Raw genomic sequence first — 20,178 nt, 5'->3', positions numbered from 1 at the left:
ATGGAATAACTCCACTTGGCTCGACAAGAGTCAAGCTCAGGCTGGGCACAGTGGTGCACACCTGTAATTCCAGCTACTCCAGGGGGTTGAGGCAGGAAGATCAAAAGTTTGAGGCTGGCTTGGGCAACTTAATGAGATCCTGTCTCAGAATAAAATAAAAGGGGCTGAAGATGCAGTGCAGGGTTAGAGTACAGCTGAGTACTATCTCCAATAATCTATCTCCCGCCAATTAAATTCACATAATTATCTTTAATAAAACTATTTCCTTCACTGATAGATCTGATGTTAACACTCAAGAATCTCACCAGAGAACCCTGGGTGTGGCTAAGGGAAATAGCTCTCTTCTGGGCCCTTCTGTTGCTCTTACTTTTGAAGAACCATGTGCGAAAGGATCTGATTCATCTGTGCATTCCCTTTTACATCTCACACTTTCTCACATGCCACAGTGGTCTGTTTGAGAATGGGTGCTTCCTTGTATCTGAGCTTTAACACCAGTTTTCAGTCTTTTTTATCTGCAATAGCTCAAATTCCACTTCATTTGCCAAGTCTTTACCAGCGATATTTTTATAACTGTATCTATTTTGTTCAGAATACACTACCTCTACATCTGTGTGGGACTTAAATTTAAAGGCTCTAGGGATGCTCTTCTCTCTTTACACTAGTGCCCTGCAAAATTCTCATTCTGGCTGTGACTTCTCAGGAGAGGCTTATACCCCTGAGCCTTGTCCCTCCTGCCTGGTGCACAGCCATCAGTTTGCAGCAACAGAAATGAAAGGATCCTGAACTTGAGAGCCAACTGAAAACATGTCTGTGGGCTAGATCAAAAGTCACCATTTCTTTCTTTCTTTCTGTACTGGGGATTGAATCCAGGGGTGCATAACCACTGAGCCACATCCCAGTCCTTTTTGTTGTTTATCTTTTTAAATTTTAACTTCGAGTCAGGTTCTTGCTAAGTTGCTTAGGGCCTTGCTAAATTTCTGATACTGGCCTCAGACTTGTGATCCTCCTGCTTCAGCCTCCTGAGCTGCTCTTAAAGGTGTATGCCACCACACTGTCACCACTTCTTAAATTGTTCCCTGAGCCACAACCCCTGGCTTCATCCACCTAGGCTTCCATTATGTCACAAATAGCTCAGTAGTCACATGTGTCCTACCAAAAGACTTGCTTTCGCTTTCACAGAAAATTGATTTCTGAGGCTCCTTTGAAGACTGAAAAGCTTTCTGGTATTTGACAGGTCTCTTGTTATCTCATGTACTACTTGTCTTCTAACAAGAGGTAATCATTGTGTGCACTGTGAGATGAGGAAGGGGATTCCAACCTTTCCAGGCCAGGAAGCAGCACCTGGGTGCAGCTTAGTGGCAGAATGCAGGACCTGCACATTGTTTTGACTGTGATAATCTGAAACATTGGTGCCTCTTGATATTTTCACAATCCTGGATTCCAAGCAATAAAATTTTCTCTAAGAATGTTATACTATCTCCTGCCAAAAAAGTCCAAATATTAAAAGAAAAGACATACAGGGTAGAAGAAGGAAGTGAAGTAATTTAATCAGATGTCAAAAGAATGAAGAATTTTCATTACATATGGTTTTAATAAAAATATATACAATTAAAATATGGATTTTGAAAATGTTAAGTTAAAAAAAAACTAAAAAATTTCACTCATTCTTCTTTCCTAAAAAATCATTGCATTTGTTTCAATATTACATAATATTTATTTATTTATTTATTTTTTAGTTCTAAGATACTGTGTGTTTCTTCCACCATTCATTTCACATTTGTCCCTACCTCTGGCTCTGTCATGTACACACAGGTGTTTCCAGAGTTAGCTTCTGTGGCTCACAACCAGAGAAGGAGAAAGAGTTAAGATGGTGTGGGGAGGAGAATTTGGGCAATGATTCTGTGTAAGGACTGTTAGTTTACTAGCTCCCAGAAATGGGTTTTTACCCCTCTGTTTTTCTTCCCTCCCCTTTCTACTCAGCATCAAAGCAACTGTCACAGTGGTTTGGGAACCTGAAATCTTCTGGCTTACTCTTACCTGAAGGGTATAGTTTTTGATTATCATGGCATAATGTGGGCTAAAGAGCTCTATCACACTTCTAACTTTGGGGGCATTGTCCCAGAAGGCTGTTGAAAGAGTTCAGTGTCTCTACATGGCCACAGGACTAGCAGGGCTAGACTATCTCACGGAGTCCTGGTCTTCTCAGTTTTGGCTGGTTGATTATAAGCTAAGAGTACCTACAGCTGGGTATAGAAGTTGGGTAGTATTTTAAGTGAGAAGAAGAAAGCAGGTGGTGAGTGGATTTCTGGCTTGAGAAGGGGAAGAATGGTGCCATTCAGAAAAAAAGGGGGAGTATGTTTTGGGGGAGTAGGGGAGATGTTGGGTTTAGGTGAGGTGCGTTGAATTTTAGGTACTTTTGGAACATCACAAAGGAGGTAGCTACCAGGGGTTTGGGATTTGAAGGAAAGATTTAGGTTGGAGATAAAGAGTCATCATTTAGTGGGTGGCAATTAAAGCTAAGGGTGTAGATGGATCTTCTAAGTATAGAACCATGTTGTCAGCAAATAGTGATGGTTTGAGTTCTTCTTTTCCTATTCGTATCCCTTTAGTTTCTTTCTCTGTCTAATTGTTTTGGCTAGAGTTTCAAGGACTATATTGAATAGAAGTGGTAAAAGAGGGCATCCATGTTTTGTTCCAGTTTTTAGAGGGAATGCTTCCAATTTTTCTGCATTTAGAATGATGTTGGCCTTGGGTTTAGCCTAGATAGCTTTTACAATTTTGAGGAATGTTTCTACTATCCCTAGTTTTTCTAGCGTTTTGAACATGAAAGCCTGCTGTATTTTGTCAAATACTTTCTCTGCATCAACTAATATAATCATATGATTCTTATCTTTAAGTCTGTTGATGTGATGAATTATATTTATTGATTTCTGAATGTTGAAACAAACTCACATGCATAGAATGAACCCCACTTGGTCATCACACACTATTTTTAAAATATGTTTTTATTTGCTTTACCAGAATTCTATTGAGAATTTTTGCATCAATGTTCATCAGGGATATTGGTTTGAAATTTTCTTTCCTTGATGTGTCTCTGCCTGGTTTTGGTATCAGGATGATACTCATAGAATTGGGAGGGTTCCCTCCTTTTCTATTTCATGGAATAATCTGAGGAGTACTAGTATTAACTCTTCTTTGTAGGTCCTGTAGAACTCCACTGTGAATCTGTCTGGTCCCTGGCTTTTCTTGGTTGGAAGGCTTCTGGTGGCATCTTCTACTTCCTTGCTTGAAACTGATCTGTTTAAATTGTGTAGTTCTTCTTGACTCAGTTTGGTTTGATCATATGTCTCCAGAAATTTGTTGGTGTCTTTGAGGTTTTCTATTTTACTGGTGTATAAATTTTTAAAATAGTTTCTAACTGTTCCTGTATTTCAGTAGTGTCTGTCATGATGTTGCCTTTTTAATTATGAATTGTAGTAATTTTTGTTTTCTCTCTCCTTCTTTTCATTAGGGTGGCTAAGGGTTTGTCAATTTTATTTATTGTTTTCAAAGAACCAGGGTTTTTTTGGCAATTTTTTGAATGTTTTTCTACAATTAATAAATGAATTCAGCAAAGTAGCAGGATATAAAATCATTACTCATAAATAAAATGCATTTCTAATGTCAGTGATGAATCTTCTGAAAGAGAAATTAGGAAGACTACCCTACTCAAAATAGCCTCAAAAAAAAAAAAAAAAAAACCTTGGAAATCAACAAAAGAGGTGAAAGACCTCTACAATGAAAACTACAGAACACTAAAGAAAGAAATTGAAGAAGACCTTAAAAGATGGAAAGATCTCCCATGTTCTTGGATAGGCAAAATTAATATTGTCAAAATGGCCATACTACCTAAAGCACTATATAGATTCAACGTGATTTCAATTAAAATATCAATGTCATTCCTTATAGAAATAGAAAAAACAATCATGAAATTCATTTGGAAAAATAAGAGACCCGGAATAGCAAAAGCAATCCTTAGTAAGAAGGATGAAGCAGGAGGTATCACAATACTAGACCTTAAACAATACTACAAAGCTATAGTAACAAAAACGGCATGGTATTGGCACCAAAATAGACATGTAGACCAATGGTACAGAATAGAAGATACAGAGAAAAAGCCACATAAATACAGTTATCTCATACTAGACAAAGGTGTCAAAAACATACATTGAAGAAAAGATAGCCTCTTCAACAAATGGTGCTGGAGAACTGGAAATCCATATACATCAAAATGAAAGTAAACCCCATCTCTCACCATTCACAAAACTCAATTCAAAATGGATCAAGGACCTAGGAATTAGACAAGAGACTTTGTGCCTAATAGAGAAAAAAGTAGGCCCGAATCTTCATCGTGTCAGATTAGGCCCCAACTTCCTTAACAAGACTCCTAAAGCACAAGAAATAAAATCAAGATTAACAAATGGGAAGGATTCAAACTGAAAAGCTTCTTCTCATAAAAAGAAACAATCGATGAGATGAAGAGAGAGCCTACATTTTGGGAGCAAATTTTTGCCACACACTCATCAGACAGAGCACTAATCTTCAGGCTATATAAAGAACTCAAAAAACTTAACACCACCACCAACAACAACCCAATCAATAAATGTGCTAAGGAGATAAACACTTTTCAGAAGAAGATATACAATCAATCAGCAAATATGTGAAAAAATGTTCAACATCTCTAGCAATTAAGAAATGCAAATCAAAACTACTCTAAGATTTTATCTCACACCCATCAGAATGGCAGTCATCAAGATTACAAACAACAATAAGTGTTGGCAAAGATTGGGGGAAAAGGTACACTCAGACATTGGTTCTGGCACTGGAAATTGGTGCAACCACTCTGGAAAGCAATATGGACATTCTATAGAAAACTTGGAATGGAACCACCATTTGACCCAGCTATCCCACTCCTCAGTCTATACCCAGGGACTTAAAATTGCATACTACACGGATGCAACCACATCAATGTTTATAGCAGCTCAATTCACAATAGCTAAACTGTGGAACCAACCTAGATGCCCTTCAATAGATGAATGGATAAAAAAACTGTGGTATATATACACAATGGAATATTACCCAGCATTAAAAGAGAATAAGATTATGGCATTTGCAGGTAAATGGATGGAGTTGGAGAATATCATGCTAAGTGAAGTAAGCCAATCCCCAAAAACCAAAGGCCAGATGTTCTCTCTGACAAGTGGATACTGACTCATAATAGGGAAGGCATGGAAAAAAAAATATACAGAGTGAAAAAAAAAAAGAGAACTAAGAATGGATTCTTGGGGAATAACGATATTTAAGATATTTAAGAGATGGGTATAGAACCCGTAAAGGACCCTGAGAAGGAAGAGACCAAAAAAAAAAAAAAAAAAAACTTGAAAACTTTGTGAATGTGTACGATTATTATTTCTCAACCAAAGATAAAAAATTTAAAAGCCACAGATACAAAATTCAGAGAACTTGTATTCATTTTCAGAGAGTCATTTGTATATAATTTTCAGAGAATAGTTTCTCTGAAAAATATATAAATGAATAAAGAGAACAAGTTAAAAAAGAAAAAACGAGGGAGAGAGAGAGAGAGAGAGAGAGAGAGAGAGAGAGAGAGAGAGAGAGAGAGAGAGAGAGGCACCAACAAGAGCTAATGCAATAGAAAAACCCTCTAGGCAAAAAGACTTTCAAGTGTGGCCAAATTAGGTAATTAGGGAGTTATTGGTGATGAGAATGGGAGCAGTTTCAGAATGAAATGTTAGGACAGAAACGAGTCGGATACTGTTTGACGACAGAGTGGGGATGCGAGAAGATGCCACCATCTTGTGTAGACTATGGTTTCAAGAAATATGACTACAAAGGAGAAGACAGCAATAACATGGTCAATAGAGGCAGTGCCAGGAGGAAGCCCCTCTGCAGAAGGAGAAGATGAGATCAGTGCACGGGGAGACACAGAATCCAGGCGCAGAGAAAAGTACAGCTGGCCCTCTCTGCTTAGTCTTTCCCAGTTGTGTGAACAAAAACAATTCCCGGTCTCCTGTTTTATTATTGTTATTACTATTTCGCTTAAGCAAGCTCGGGTTTCAGTCGCTGGGGGTTGGTAGACAGGGCCAGCGCAGGACGCAACTCTGTGTGGGTTTCGGACTCCCAAAGTTCAGCACAGGGTTTTGAGAGGCTGTTGAGAGTCGGCCAGGAGAGAAGAGCCCAAATGGCAGGGCAAGGTTGCCATTGACACCGGAAGAATGAAGCACCATTATGTTCTGCAGGCATTTTTATAGATAATTATAGAGCTACAGTGTAGCTGTCAGAATCTTGGCTTGTAAGAGAAGAAGCATTGTTTTGATAAATCCTTGACTCTGTGCGGTTGTGGCACGTTGCTATCGCCTGCGCAGAGCACCATCCTGTTCCCTTGCGGATTATAGAATTTTACAGAGTGAGGGCTGACCTTGCAAGACAGAATTTTCAAATTTAAGGCTTGCCTTTTCCAGCCATCTTCCAGTAAATTATTTAAATACTGGGCAACGAGTTTCAGAATTTGATAGCTTAACCCTTACAGGGGAGGTTCTATTTTGCTTTACCAGCTACCCCTCTTTCCTGTATCTTAGAGTTTCCCCAAGAAGAGGGAAGCAGTCATGTATGGAGGCCTAACGTTTGTTAAATGCTGTACTAAGTGCATTCATGTGGATTGTATCTTTTGTTGTATGTGTGTGTTACTCAGATTTTTGCTGCTGTGTCCAAAATCCCTAAAAGGAACAACTTAAAGGAGGAAAAGTTTATTTGATTTTAGATGTTCAGTTCCTGGGGGGCTGAGTCCATTGCTCTAGGCCTGAGATGAGGCAGAACATCATGGTGGAGGAGTTGGGTAGAGGAAAGCAGCTCTCCTCAGTAGCCAAGAAACAGAGAGAAGATGGGGAAGGGAACACAGGCCCTGGTAGCCCACTTCCTCTATGCATCCCCCACCTGCCGACAGTTATCCTTCAAACTAGGATGGACTGATTAGGCTACAACCCTCACAATCTATTTGCTTCACCTCTGAACATTCCTGCATTAGCACAGGAGTTTTTTGGGGGATACCTCATATCCAAACTATGACACCATCTTTGAAAAAGAGATACCTTGATCCCATTTCATTTCAGATGAGGAAGTAGTGTGGTATCGAAATTAACGGCTTGTAAATGGGAGAACTGGGATTCAAACCCTGCTTAATTTCCCTTCATTCCTGCTCCCCTTCACCGTGCCTTGCTCAATACTTGTAAGTCAAAATCTGTGCAAAGTCTTTGAAAGGACACATTACAAATGGAAAACTCTTCTTTTTCACAAAGAGTAATCTCCTGCAGGACAATTTGATCTTATTTTAAATGTCAGAGGAGATTCTGAACATTTTGTATTTTAGGAAGAAGCTGTGTGATACCCTTTGAAAATTCTGCAGAAACTCAGAGAGCAGGGGACTCATGTAGACTTGTAGACTTCCTGGCAAAATGAAAACCTGAACTAGGCTTTGGAGATGGTGACACTGGGAATGTAAAGAGGTCATTTTAACAGAAGAAGAACCCTAGAGGTGAATTCAAAGATGGGATGTAGTAAAAGATTTCTGCAAGGTGCTTATGGTAAGCAACAGAAGCTACTGCAGTACCATTTTCTATTCATCTATCCAGCACCTATTCATTCACCCATCCATTCATCCACTATCCATCTATCCACCCACTCATGTATCCATCCATCTTTTCATTGTCCATGCATCTATTCATTTTTCTGCCTCCACCTACCTACCATCCATCCAACCATCCCATAAGTACTCAATTGGGATTGTGTATGAATCATCTATTTGGAGGGTAGAAATAAACACAGAGGCTGAAATTCTCAGAAGAGTGAAAGCAAGAAAAATAGAAGGGATGGATTCCAAAGAAAAGAGGGAACATTTTCTTATCTGTCTGTTTTAATTTACTATCTGTGTTTTAGGTTTTACCTTGAAAGTCACCTCATCCCCACAATCCCCTCTGAATGACTTCAATTTCTTATTCTTCAGTTACAGTTCATTTTGAACATGTTTCATCTCTTTAGCTGGGCTATGAGCTCAGAAAAGGCAGAAAAAGCAGAAGATGTGAACAATTTGCAAATCTATTTATTCAGTAAATATTATTTATTTATTGAATGATTTTGATTTATCTATTATGTGTCAGGCACTATGCCAGTTGCCAGAGATTCAGAAATTTTTGTTGGATTGAACTGATGTAAAGAGAGAGGGCTAGATGTCTTGAAGCCCATCCTTACTGTAGCATCCCATGCATTTATGATCACTGTTAAGAGAGGGAGAGAAAAGCCTTCTGGGGTTGGAGTAAGTATCAAGATGGCGTAGCAGCACTGGGGAGCTAGAGATACTTGGAGGGGGAGTTGTTTTTTGGGCTGGGAGTGACCAGCAGTAACAAGACTAAAAGGGTCAGAGAAGCATTCCACAGAAGAACCCTCAGGCCACACTTGGAGGCACTTTACTTGGGTCTGTTGGAGGCATGCAACAGTTTTACTGCCTTTCTGTACTTGGGTCTTCTAATCCGTAACTGTGTGTACAGAGGCCCCTGCCTGCTGTGGTCTGGGATGTTGATCATGGTAACTTCAGAGTCGACATGAGTTAGTTGCTTTAGTCCCATCAGATTTATGATTCCTTGCAATGCTCCATTGGTTTTGAAAGCATCCGTGAGTGGCATTCTTGAAGATGCCCAGTCTCTAAATTTATTCTTAGCCTACACACTGATAAATTCCTGCTTAATGACTGAAAAATTCCTGGAGTTCCTCTGCACAGATAAAACAGGTAAAACAGGACAAAAGGGCATCTCTCTGGGGGCATCTTTCTTATTGTGCAATGCCTTACCTCAGATGTTTTATCTATATAAGGCTAGCTATCGAAATAAAAATGGAAAGAAACAAACTTCTCAGTCACTAACAGTCTGTCAAAGTTGTGAATTCTGAAACAGACATCATGGGATTGGAATTTGCTAGGATGCATGTGCCGTATGTTATTACAGTTATGTGACAATTTGGAAACACCTCAAGAAATTTACATGACTCAGAATGATATTTCTTGCTTTGCATCAGCCAACATGTTTCTCTCTGTTTTAGGAAAAGTAGACATGTTCAACTGAGGTATGCCTGCCTCACAACTTGAATGCCAGACCAGTTCCATAAATTATTCTTAAAAGTTGCTAATCTTGTAGCTTTCACATTAGCAGATTTACATAAGTGCACCTCTGCTGAATGAATATATTAGCTCATGTTGCATTAAAAAGCCCCTTTATCTGACAAGTACACCTGTCACTAGGTATCCCCCAATTTGCCTAATTGAAGATATTTTCCTGAGGTCATTTGTGTTTCTTTCTAGGGTTAAGGATTCTGCACGATTTTCCTTTCTCACTCACATCTGCAAAGGTTCTCAGAATGCCTGCAAATGAACACTGCATGCTCTGTTTTAAAGTCTTGGGTGATTTCTCCCCTGGGGCATATACATTTACTTCTTAAGGTCTTGTAATTCACTTGAAAATGCACATTTACTCACACTAATAAAATTTTCTTCCAGCTATATATTTTCCTGCATTACATCATCTCATTAAGCACTAGAATCACTCAAGCTTGGATTTCCCTCAAAGATTGTGGGAAATTTGTGACTGGCTCCATGAAATGAGCTCTTATTCTGTGTTAGTTTAAAAATAGTTGCACCACATTGTAAAAACATATTGCAAGTGACTTAGATTAATGCCTTTCTTCTGTGTTCAGGAGCTATTAGATGATGTGGGGGAGAGCCTCAGAGATCATCTGGGGGAGTGTTTTAATTTACAGATAAGAAAATTGAATCCCTGACAAGGACAGTGATTTGCTCACGGTTCATGGTAAGTCCTTGGCATCTTCAGCTCTGGATCTTATTTTCCCAATTCCCTCTTGTGAAGAGAAAATGTCCAACTTGGATGCTTGGAAGAGAGGAGAGTAATCCTACAGGTATGGATTAAAATTCCAGCTGCTCAATTAGTAGCTGTGTTGACCTTGAGGACTCTGAACATGTCCATGTCTACTCATCTCTAAAATGGGGATAACAGTTTTAAGTCTCCTTATAGGATTGTTACAGCAAGTAAATGACACAATTTATGCAAATATAGTAATGCAATGTCTGGCACAGAGGAACTGCTCAACAGTTGGTTCTTATTAGCTTGCTATTTTTATGTATAGAAATAAGTATAGGATAAAGATTGAATGTTTTAGTTACTAGGATGAAATGATCTAAAGGAAAAGTCATTTTTTTTTCCTATAGACAATTGCTTTGGAAAGAAATATTGGGTGTTTTAGGGAAATCTAACAGAAGATTTTGGTGTCATCCGATTGGCTTGAACTGACAATACACACAAAGTTAATTTATACTCAAAATGCCTAATCCTGCAATTAGGGCAGGGTGCCACTAGGTGGCAGTGGATTCTTGATCATGGTTCTGTAATTTCAGTCATTAAATGGAGATAAAAGGAGAGATAATCTGAACATGTTCCCATTCATACACATTTAAAAATAGACTCGTCACTATCATATACCAACATTTATTAAAATACCGCAATTAACAGAACTTTGAAGTGAGCTATTTGGGTTTGAAATCCTTCTTCCATTTACTGGATTAACTTGGGCAAGACCTTGTGTAATTAATACCCAGTTCAAGAAATAGGACATGATAGTGCCAGCAACCAGATGCTTTCATTCTGCCTTTGTTAAGACTTTATACCTCCTCAGCCCACGGTAACACTATTTTAATTAACATCACCATAGATTCATTTTGCATATTTTTAACTTACTATAATGCAATCATATATGATGTACACTTTTTGTATCTGTCTTCTTTAGCTTAATATTGTGCCTTTGATATTTATCCATGTTGATACATGGAGCAGTAGTTTGTTCATTTTTCACTGGAGTGTAGTATTCCATTATACAACTATACCACAATGTATTAATCTAGTCTATTACAGAGGGACATTGGATTTGTTTCCAGTTTTGGATATTCTTATAAATCATTTTAAGACATGCATATAAACAGTTCTTTTGAGTGTGTATATAGGAATAAAACTGATGGGCATATGCATAGTTTTAAAATATGCTGCCAAACTTTTTATCCCTTGATCCTGATTTTAGATTGTTTTATATACACCATATTTTATTGACACATTGCAATTGTACATGATGATGGGATTCATTGTCGTATATTTATATATGCCCACAATATAACAATGTAATTTGACTAATATTATGCTTTGGTATTTCCCCTCTCCCTCTCCACCTCCCTCCCCCTGGTCCATTTTCTCTACTTTACTGAGCTCTCTTTGATTTTCATGAGATTCCCCCCTTTCCCCTTTTTCTTCTTTAGCTTTCACATATGAGAGAAAACGTATGACCCTTAACGTTCTTAGTTTGGCTTATTTGGCTTGGCATAATGTTTTTAAGTTCCAAGATTTTCCTGCAAATGACATAACTTACTTATTCTTTATGGCTGGATAAACCTAATTTTATATCTATACCTACGTAACTATATCTATATACCTATGCATCTATATATATCTCTCTATCTATATCTCTATCTATCTATCTATCTATCTATCTATAACATTTTCTTTAACCATTCACCCATTGATGGACATCTAGGTTGATTCCATAGTTTGGCTATTGTGAATTGTGTTGCTAGAAACCTGGGTGTGCATATATGGCTATAATATGTTACTTTATTCCAACAGGATAAATACTGAGGAGTGGTAGAGCTGGGTCTTATGGCGGTTCCTTTACTAGTCTTTTGAGGAAACTCCATAGTGGTTGTATGTACTAACTTACAATCCCACCAACAGAGCAAGTGTTCCTTTTTCTTCATTCTCTTAATCATTTATTATTATTTGCATTCTTATTTATTTATTTTTTGGTACTGGAGATTGAACCCAGGGGTGCTTTATCACAGAGCTACTTCTCCATCCCTTTTTATTTTGACACAGAGGCTCTCTAATTTAATTAGGATCCCTCTAAATTACTCAGGCTGGCCTCAAACTTTTGATTTTCCTGCTTTAGCCTCCTGAGTTACTGGGATCACAGGAGCGCACGACCGTGGCTGGCTCTTGTTTGTATTCTTGATGACTGACATTCTGACCAGAGTGAGATGAAATCTCAGGATAGTTTTGGTTTGCATTTCCCTGGTTGCTAAAGATGTTGAACATTTTTTTCCTATATTTGACAAAAACTTTTCTGAAGTGGTTGTGTTGGTTTATACTTCTATCACATGTCCATGAGAGTTCTAGTGGCCCAATATTTTCGCCAATAATTGGTGTGGCTAAATTCGAAAATTTAAAAACATTCTAACAAGTGTATCATAATATCTCATTGTGCTTTCAGTGTGTATTTTCCTGATAACTACTGATGTTGAGAACATTTTCATGTGTTCAGTAGCCATTCGAATAGGCTCTTTTTTTTTTATTGGTTGTTCACAACATTACAAAGCTCTTGATATATCATGTTTCATACATTAAATTGAAGTGGGTTTTGAACTCCCAATTTTTACCCCAAATGCAGATTGCAGAATCACATCGGTTACACATCCACATTTTTACATAATGCCCTATTAGTAACTGTTGTATTCTGCTACCTTTCCTATCCCCTACTATCCCACCTCCCCTCCCCTCCCATCTTCTTTCTCTACCCCATCTACTGTAATTCATTTCTCTCCTTGTTTATTTTCCCATTCCCCTCACAACCTCTTATATATAATTTTGGGGTCGAATAGGCTTTTTTGTGACATTTCAAGACTGTTGTCTAGGGTTGAACAGGAACCTAGTGTCTTTCTTCGACAATTGATATGTAAGGGCTCTTTATATATGCTTGATAAAAGTATTATTCTCCCACTCATTCTCCTAATAGTGTTTTTTTGATATAAAAAATTCTTCCAGAGGCTTAATATGCCAATCTTTTGTTTATGCATTTTATGCATGTGTTTTAAAAATAAGTATTAGTTGCAGCTGGGGTTGTAGCTCAGTGGTAGAGTGCTCATTTAGCATGCGTGAGGCACTGGGTTCAATTCTCAGCATCACATATAAATAAAATAAAATAAAGATCCATCAACAACTAAAAAAAATTTTTTTAAAGTATTAGTCTACCCCAAGGTTATGAAGACTTTGTGTTCTTCTATGTTCTTAAAGCTTTATTGTTTTATTTATTACAATTGACCCAACGTGGAATTAGTTTTTATTTATGGTAAAAGATTGAAATTCAGATATTTTTACTTATCTGGATATCAAATTGACCCAGAACCGTTATTAAAAATGGTATCCTTTCCGCACTTTACTATAATATTGAACTTGACATAATTCATGTGAACATAGACCTATAATTTCTGGACTTTCAATTCAATTGCATTACTTTCTTTGACTAGTCTTGTGTCAGTACTACACAGCCTTAAGTGTTGGAGCTTTGTAATAATTTGTTATATCTAGAAGTAGATGGCATTTAAATTATATTCAAAGTCTGCAAGTTGTCTCTAAACTTCAGTGCCATGATGATAATTCTGCCTTTGCTCCTTAGTCAACCATCTTCACCTTGTTGGCACCTTTACCTGTCTTCAGTTATGTTACCTGGCCAATGGGATGGATGATGAACAGATTCAGTTCAATCAAGGACAATATGAATAACTACAACCAAGCCTGGCATGTGTAAGTAATGAACAGTACTTCAGAATGACTGCATGACTAAAACTGATTTTATGATGTCATCAATCTCTATTTTAGAGCTCTTGCAAAGATAATAACTATCAAAGAAAAGATGAAATATGATGGTTCTTTTTCAATTAGTGACACCTATCAATATTTTTTCTCTGTTGAGCTCTTTATTTTTCTCTTCCATCCAGGAAGCTCTTATCTATTGCAAAATTAGAAAAAAAAATGTATGCCTATATTCTTATTCTTTGATTTCATATTTACATTTATTTTAATGTATTTTATATAGTATGGTGTAAATCTGTAATTTATTTGAAGAAAAAATTTGAGGTAAGGATCTAATTTTATATTTTTCTAAGTAGTTAGAGTATATCATGACACACAAATTTAAATTTTCATATGTTTAACATATTTATTACTTTAAATTGTTTTTCAGTTGTAATTTTCACAGGATTTAGTTAATTAAAGTGAATACAAGATAAAGAAGCTGTTCGTCCCCATATTTCCATATCACTCTGACTATTGCTTCAGGAGTTCCTATGAGGGCCTATTTGCCTTTCCTGTCTTGGAAACCTAGAGTCAAGTCTCACTCATATGATATTGAAACTTTCTTTCATATCCACAGTCCCATATAGTTCTTTGGAAACCCTTGTGTTGTGGGAGAATAAGAATTGTTACCATCCATAGTCCACACATCTAGTAAATGCGATGAATCAAGACAGGAACCAGGCCTCTTGATCACATGTCCCCTGCAACCCATCACATTACCACGTTTGGTAGCCTCTTCATCAGGGTTGATTATTTCTAATTGGATTGGTCATTTCTTATTCCTTTCTTCTCACAGTACCTATGCAATGAAGCCTATGCTCTGAGGATAATTCATCCAATTAGCCTTTATTAGGTAATTTTGGACATTGAAAGAAGGGATGTTTATGTAGTTAGACCGAGTTGGATAATTTTCCAGATGGTCACATTTTCTGTACCACCCATCATAGGACAGGTGGGATGCAGTCTGTGAATCAGGCTCTCTGCTTAGCACTGGGGACACAGAGATGGGTCACTTAGGTAGTTCCCCTGCTTCAGTCAGGGAAAGTCTTTGCTTATAGGATCAAGGATCTCCTTTCATGTGAGAGAGTCTGATTTCCCACCAAGGGTAGACTAGAAGGAATTGTCAAATATAAAGCAGGCTCTTTTGCTATGGGTTGAACACTAGGGAAAGAAACCTCCCAGTGTCATTGATTATGAGGTTGTCCCTGAGTGGGGCACTGGGCATGGTTTAGCCCCAGCAGAGAAAGCTAATAACCTGGCGCTGATTATCCACCATGGGCTTCTGATTCTTTCTTTAAGACTAACCACTTTAGAAACAGAGGATGAAGCAACTGATGTCGTATTTAAGGTGAGGGATATGGAATCGAACCTGATCCCCAGTCTCGAATGATTTGGAATTATTTTGTTTGGAGATGATAGAAAATTTAACTTATATGGGCTTATAAAGAGCCCATGTTTCTGGTTCATGAAACAGGAAGTTGCAAAGATAGGGTGAGCCTTGGTATGGGATTGATTCAGCCACTCAACAGTTTCTCAGGAACTCAGTGCTTCCTTCATTTCTGCTCCACTTTTCGTGGCCAACTTCAGCTTCAGGGAAGCCTCCCTCATGGTAGCAAAATTGCTGTCACAGTTTCATAGAAAGCATCTCCTTCTTCTAACCCAGAATTCCCTAGCAGACCACCCTTCACAGCTCATTGGGTGGCCTGTTTGTTTTAGATCTGTCCCTTAGTCTGGGGAATGCAGAGTACTAATGACCCCTGTAATTAAGCCAATCAGGATCCACCAGAGACACTAATTGTCCTTGTCATATTTCCCCAAATCCCAAGGGCATGGTTGGGGAGTTTGTAGATCTGGACCAAGATTGGGTAGGATGGGAGAGAAGAGGGTGATTGCCAAGTAGCCACTACCAAAAGCCTCTTGCAACCCCAGCATCCTAGAGATGTCCAGGGAGGAGAAAACCATCCTGTAGAGTCCTGGGGAGAGAGAACCTTTAAGTGTTTTCCTGATGAACATTCCAGAAATTAGTATTAAAAACTCCAATTTTAAATTTTATGAGATTTCTTGTTTGTTCATCTCTCAACTGTCTTACCACCCTTACGTCATGAATGCAAATCCATGTGTCCGCATGGCACGTACAGGCCCATTTGCTCACATACCGAAGTCCTCCACTGTCAAGGGACAAATTTCACTCAGTACTACCCATCATTCTGAATAATTTCAGGGAAGATTGCAGGTTTGATCAGTGGCTTGAAGTATTTGAATTACCACACTAGTTTGTGGGTTATGATGGCAGGAAATGAAAAACTCTTTATTCACCATCCCCCACCTTCCCACTGGCATAATTACGAACTTAGAGAAAAGGATTCAAATTTCCAATAGAGTTGGAAACCAGAAATCTGACTTAATAACTTACTAGAAGTCAGGAGGAATTTCTATTTTACAGAACTTAACGGAAACCCCAAGGAATAAAGTGAAGCCATATAAGGAAAAAGAGGTCTGAGGAAATTGTTTGTCCCTTATAGAGTCTATCGGTCTGTCTTTTTCTTTCTGTCTGTTTTGCTTCAGTGATTTCTGGCCTGTAATTTCTAATAATGCTAATGGCAAGATGAGAAATTGACAATTTGAGAAACTGAGGGATTCGGGCATGGGAGACTGGTTTTCATTCAAGGTTTTTGATAAGGAAATACATCACACACTGCTGCAAACTAGCATGATGTCCAGGAGATCATTCCTTGGGTCAAGCCCACTAAAAATCAGGGGAAAGATGGCTGGGAATTGGAGAGATGTTCCATCTAGCAAAGGGCAGGTGGGGATGGAGACCAAAGCAAACCCACACACTCTTTTTATGAGTCGATGTCAGGAATGAGCTCTCTCTCTCTCTCTCTGATCAAAGGATTGAACCTGGAAGAGGGAAAACATGGGACCCAAGAGGCAGAGGAGTAGTGTTTGGGAAAAAGATTTATTATGAGAAAGGGAAGAAAATTTTAGAAAATATCTAACTTGAACTCAATAAACTTCAGGAAGCCAAGGATGAGATGAAAACATAATAGACTTTGATGAAAAGGGAGATGATCATGATAAGAAAAGCTTTTAAGGAAACTCAAATTTAATGACTTTTTAAATGGTTGATAACAGATCTGGAAGCAAAAACTTACAAAAAAAATGCATAGCACATTGCATTCCTTTTCAATTTATGTGGTTACCAGAGCTGATTCCACATCCTGCACCCCTCCCACCTTTAGACAGATGTTTTCAGTAGCTCAAAAATTTATTTTTAAAATGTGTATTTAGCCTCTTTTGGTGAAAAGAAAATTGTAAATTTAGGTTCCTTCATCTCTGGTTTGATTTTTCAAAGAGAGCTAGCAAATGAGCTATTAGAATGACAACAAAATCTTAACAAATCTGACTTTTTAAATATTTTTTGGCCTGTGAGAGTGATTGAATGGAGAGTGTGAGCTTCCTAATGTTACAGGTATATAGAGGAATTAAGCACACAGCTTGGAGAAGTGCAGAATGAGTCTAATAGTATTTTATATTAAAAATTAAATCATAGAATCAAAATCAACATTAGAAGTAGAAAAGAAGCAAGTTAACTCTGCAGAAAATTTAATCAGTGTTTTTTTAAATTGATGCACCTTGGAGCCCCATGAGGTTGCCTCAGAGATTAGAGTAGTGGGTAACAGGGATTTTAGGGATTTGGTCTCTATAGCCCCATTTCAACCACAGCAGCTTATTCTGATCTTTTAAAAAATAATTTTTTATGATTTGGTTTTCTGAGTTTTTTTTCTTTCATAGTTTCTATGTTACACTCTTAGAAAACTCCTAATGTTGAATTGAATTGAGAAAGGCTTCCAAAATTTGCAAGGAAAATAAATAAAAACACAAAGAAATAAAACTAGCGAGAGAAGATGACATGGAGAACAGTGTAGTGTCAAAGCTACATGGAGATACAGTGTGCTGGAGAAGAGACCAGTCAAGAAAAGCAGTACTATTACAGACCAGAAGAAAACTAATCTAAAGCCAAAGAACGAAGTATAATTAACAAAGAAAAGATGAGGGAAGATCAAGGCCATTTTGTGTTGAGTTGCTTTTATAAAGACAAACCTTTATCTACATCTTCATATATTTACATCTATATCTATAATCTGTATCTTTATCAATATTTATATCTATAGGTCTATCTGTAGCTATTCAAGCAGAGAGGGAGGAAAAACCCACAGCCATTTATTTTATTTACATTTAGGTTTGCACTATACCAAGTCGCTGTTTTTAAAGAAAATCTTTTTGCCCCCCAATTTTATCTATTTATTTATTGACTTATTTATTGTGGCATTGGGAATGGAACACATACTAGGCAAGGACTCTGCCACAGAGCTGTCTCCCCAGCCCTTAGCCTACCAATTTTATATTAGCAAAATTTTTCATAGATGAAGGCATCCATGACATCTTTTCTTTCCGGGTGGGGGCGTGGGGAGTTGGGAGACTGAAAGGTCTCACAATGTAAAAAAATCTATGAACTCTTTCAGAAATATTATTTCACAAAGCATTTAAATTGTCCAAGAAGTGAATCCAAGTAGGTAAAAAGGGGTTTGTTGCAGTACGGAAGTATTGACTGGGAAAATTAAAATAGTTAAATATAATTTTTTTCTATACTATAAAAACTAAGTGCAATTAAAAAGACAAATATAACATAAAATGTATAATTTCATTATACTCTTTCTTAAAAATCCCAAGTATTATTAACAAAACTAGGGATAGGGTAGGTGAGAGTCACAGAGAGGGAAGTGAATTAAATGTGTCATCTTACAGAAGTGTAAGGAGAATTTAGTTTTGAATTTTAACATTAGAGAAATATCTTTTCAATTCTGAAGTATAAAAATTTATATGTATAAGGTTTTCCAGGTCTTAAATCTAAGACCCAAGGGTAATCACTGGCATTAATTAAAAAAAATAGCCAATTTCACATCATCAAAGAAAATAAACAAAACATGATGTGAAAGTATAAGAAAACATGAAATTTCTGAAACAATAAAAATTTCTCTCAACCTACCAAAGCATGCAACATGATGAGTCAACAAGATTGAACATATTATCCATGATAATAAACACAAACAGATTAATACACTTTTAAAAAGATAATTAATCTTTGTGGCAAAAAGCCCAGCAAACAAAACCTCATGATACATTATTTGTAAAGGACACATCTAAGAAAAGTAAGAAATCAAAAAACCAGAATGATTAAAACAAAAAGGTTAGCCTAATCTGTGCAAACAATATTACCAATGAAAGTCTTCAATATTAATATTATATAATTAAAAATTAAAAGTACAAAAGTGTTCAGTGTGATTGAAGTTCATTTCAACATGATAAAAACTACAAGGCACAATATAGATGTAATGGTCAGGGATATTCATGCAATGAATAATGTGTCATTGGCAGAATGGAAGATTTTTATGTAAGGTATATAAAAAGAACGCCATTTTATAGCCAGAAGAGATAGACTAGCATAGTTTCCTGCATCTCTGAAAGATAAATTCGCTAAGAATACAGAGAATTTGGGTGATAAACCTCTTAAGTTTAATTAAAGAGACTAGATTGAAATACGTACCTTAAAAACAGTTCAATACTTTCCTGAAGAGTTTATTGAATGACTATGAAATGAAATTACATGAGAAAGAAAACCTTAATGCATTTGAAACAGGAGAAACTATACAGTGTACTTTTTTGTGATTACAAACTCTACATGGGAAAAATTGAAATCGGCTCCCTTCCAAGCAAATTTTTAATTTCAAATATCTTAGGAAACAGTGAAAATAAGAGTTCTTCATACCAAACTTATAGGCACTGGTAAAGCTGTAATAAAAGGAAGAGCTATGTCTCAAAATAAAAAATGAAAGGAGATATTAGAAATTGAGCAATGGATGAAACTGACCTAAAATTCTAAGTTATAAAAAGAAAGGCAAATAAAATCTGATGAAAACAGAAGGAAATTTTAAGCCAAATGTCAATAATTAAAAGACAAACTATGGAAATTGTCAAGAAATCCATTTTCTATTTTGGTGAGAGAAGAAATAAAATAAAATAAAATAAAAATCTTTCTTAAGAAAACACATTTGAACTTTTCAAAATATGGATCAATTTTAAGGGAAAACTATTTTTAAAAATTTGCATTAGATGTATGTGAAAAATCCTGAAAGATTGAATAACTAAGGACCTATTTCCAGAGATGTCAAAACTTAACATTTAAAAAAGGATATGGGGTGCTGGGATTATGGCTCAGTGGTAGAGCTCTTGCCTAGCATGTATGAGGCACTGGGTTTTATCCTCAGCACCACATAAAAAAATAAATAAAGGTATTATATCCACCTAAAACTAAAAAGTAATATAGATA

General features: G+C 37.0%; 1 long non-coding RNA gene across 1 annotated transcript in view; it reads left to right on the top strand.

Moving 5' to 3' along the window:
• The first annotated feature begins 1,755 nt into the window (after positions 1–1,755).
• Positions 1,756–20,178, top strand: part of LOC120886658 (uncharacterized) — a 45,471-nt gene continuing 27,048 nt past the window's right edge. Inside the window, exon 1 of the long non-coding RNA XR_013439381.1 lies at positions 1,756–13,736. This is a non-coding gene — a long non-coding RNA (uncharacterized LOC120886658). The remainder of the gene's footprint in view (positions 13,737–20,178) is intronic.

The sequence above is a fragment of the Ictidomys tridecemlineatus genome, chromosome 5, assembly GCF_052094955.1.
Source record: "Ictidomys tridecemlineatus isolate mIctTri1 chromosome 5, mIctTri1.hap1, whole genome shotgun sequence".
NCBI lineage: Eukaryota > Metazoa > Chordata > Mammalia > Rodentia > Sciuridae > Ictidomys > Ictidomys tridecemlineatus.
This window is presented reverse-complemented; position numbering and strand designations above follow the sequence as displayed.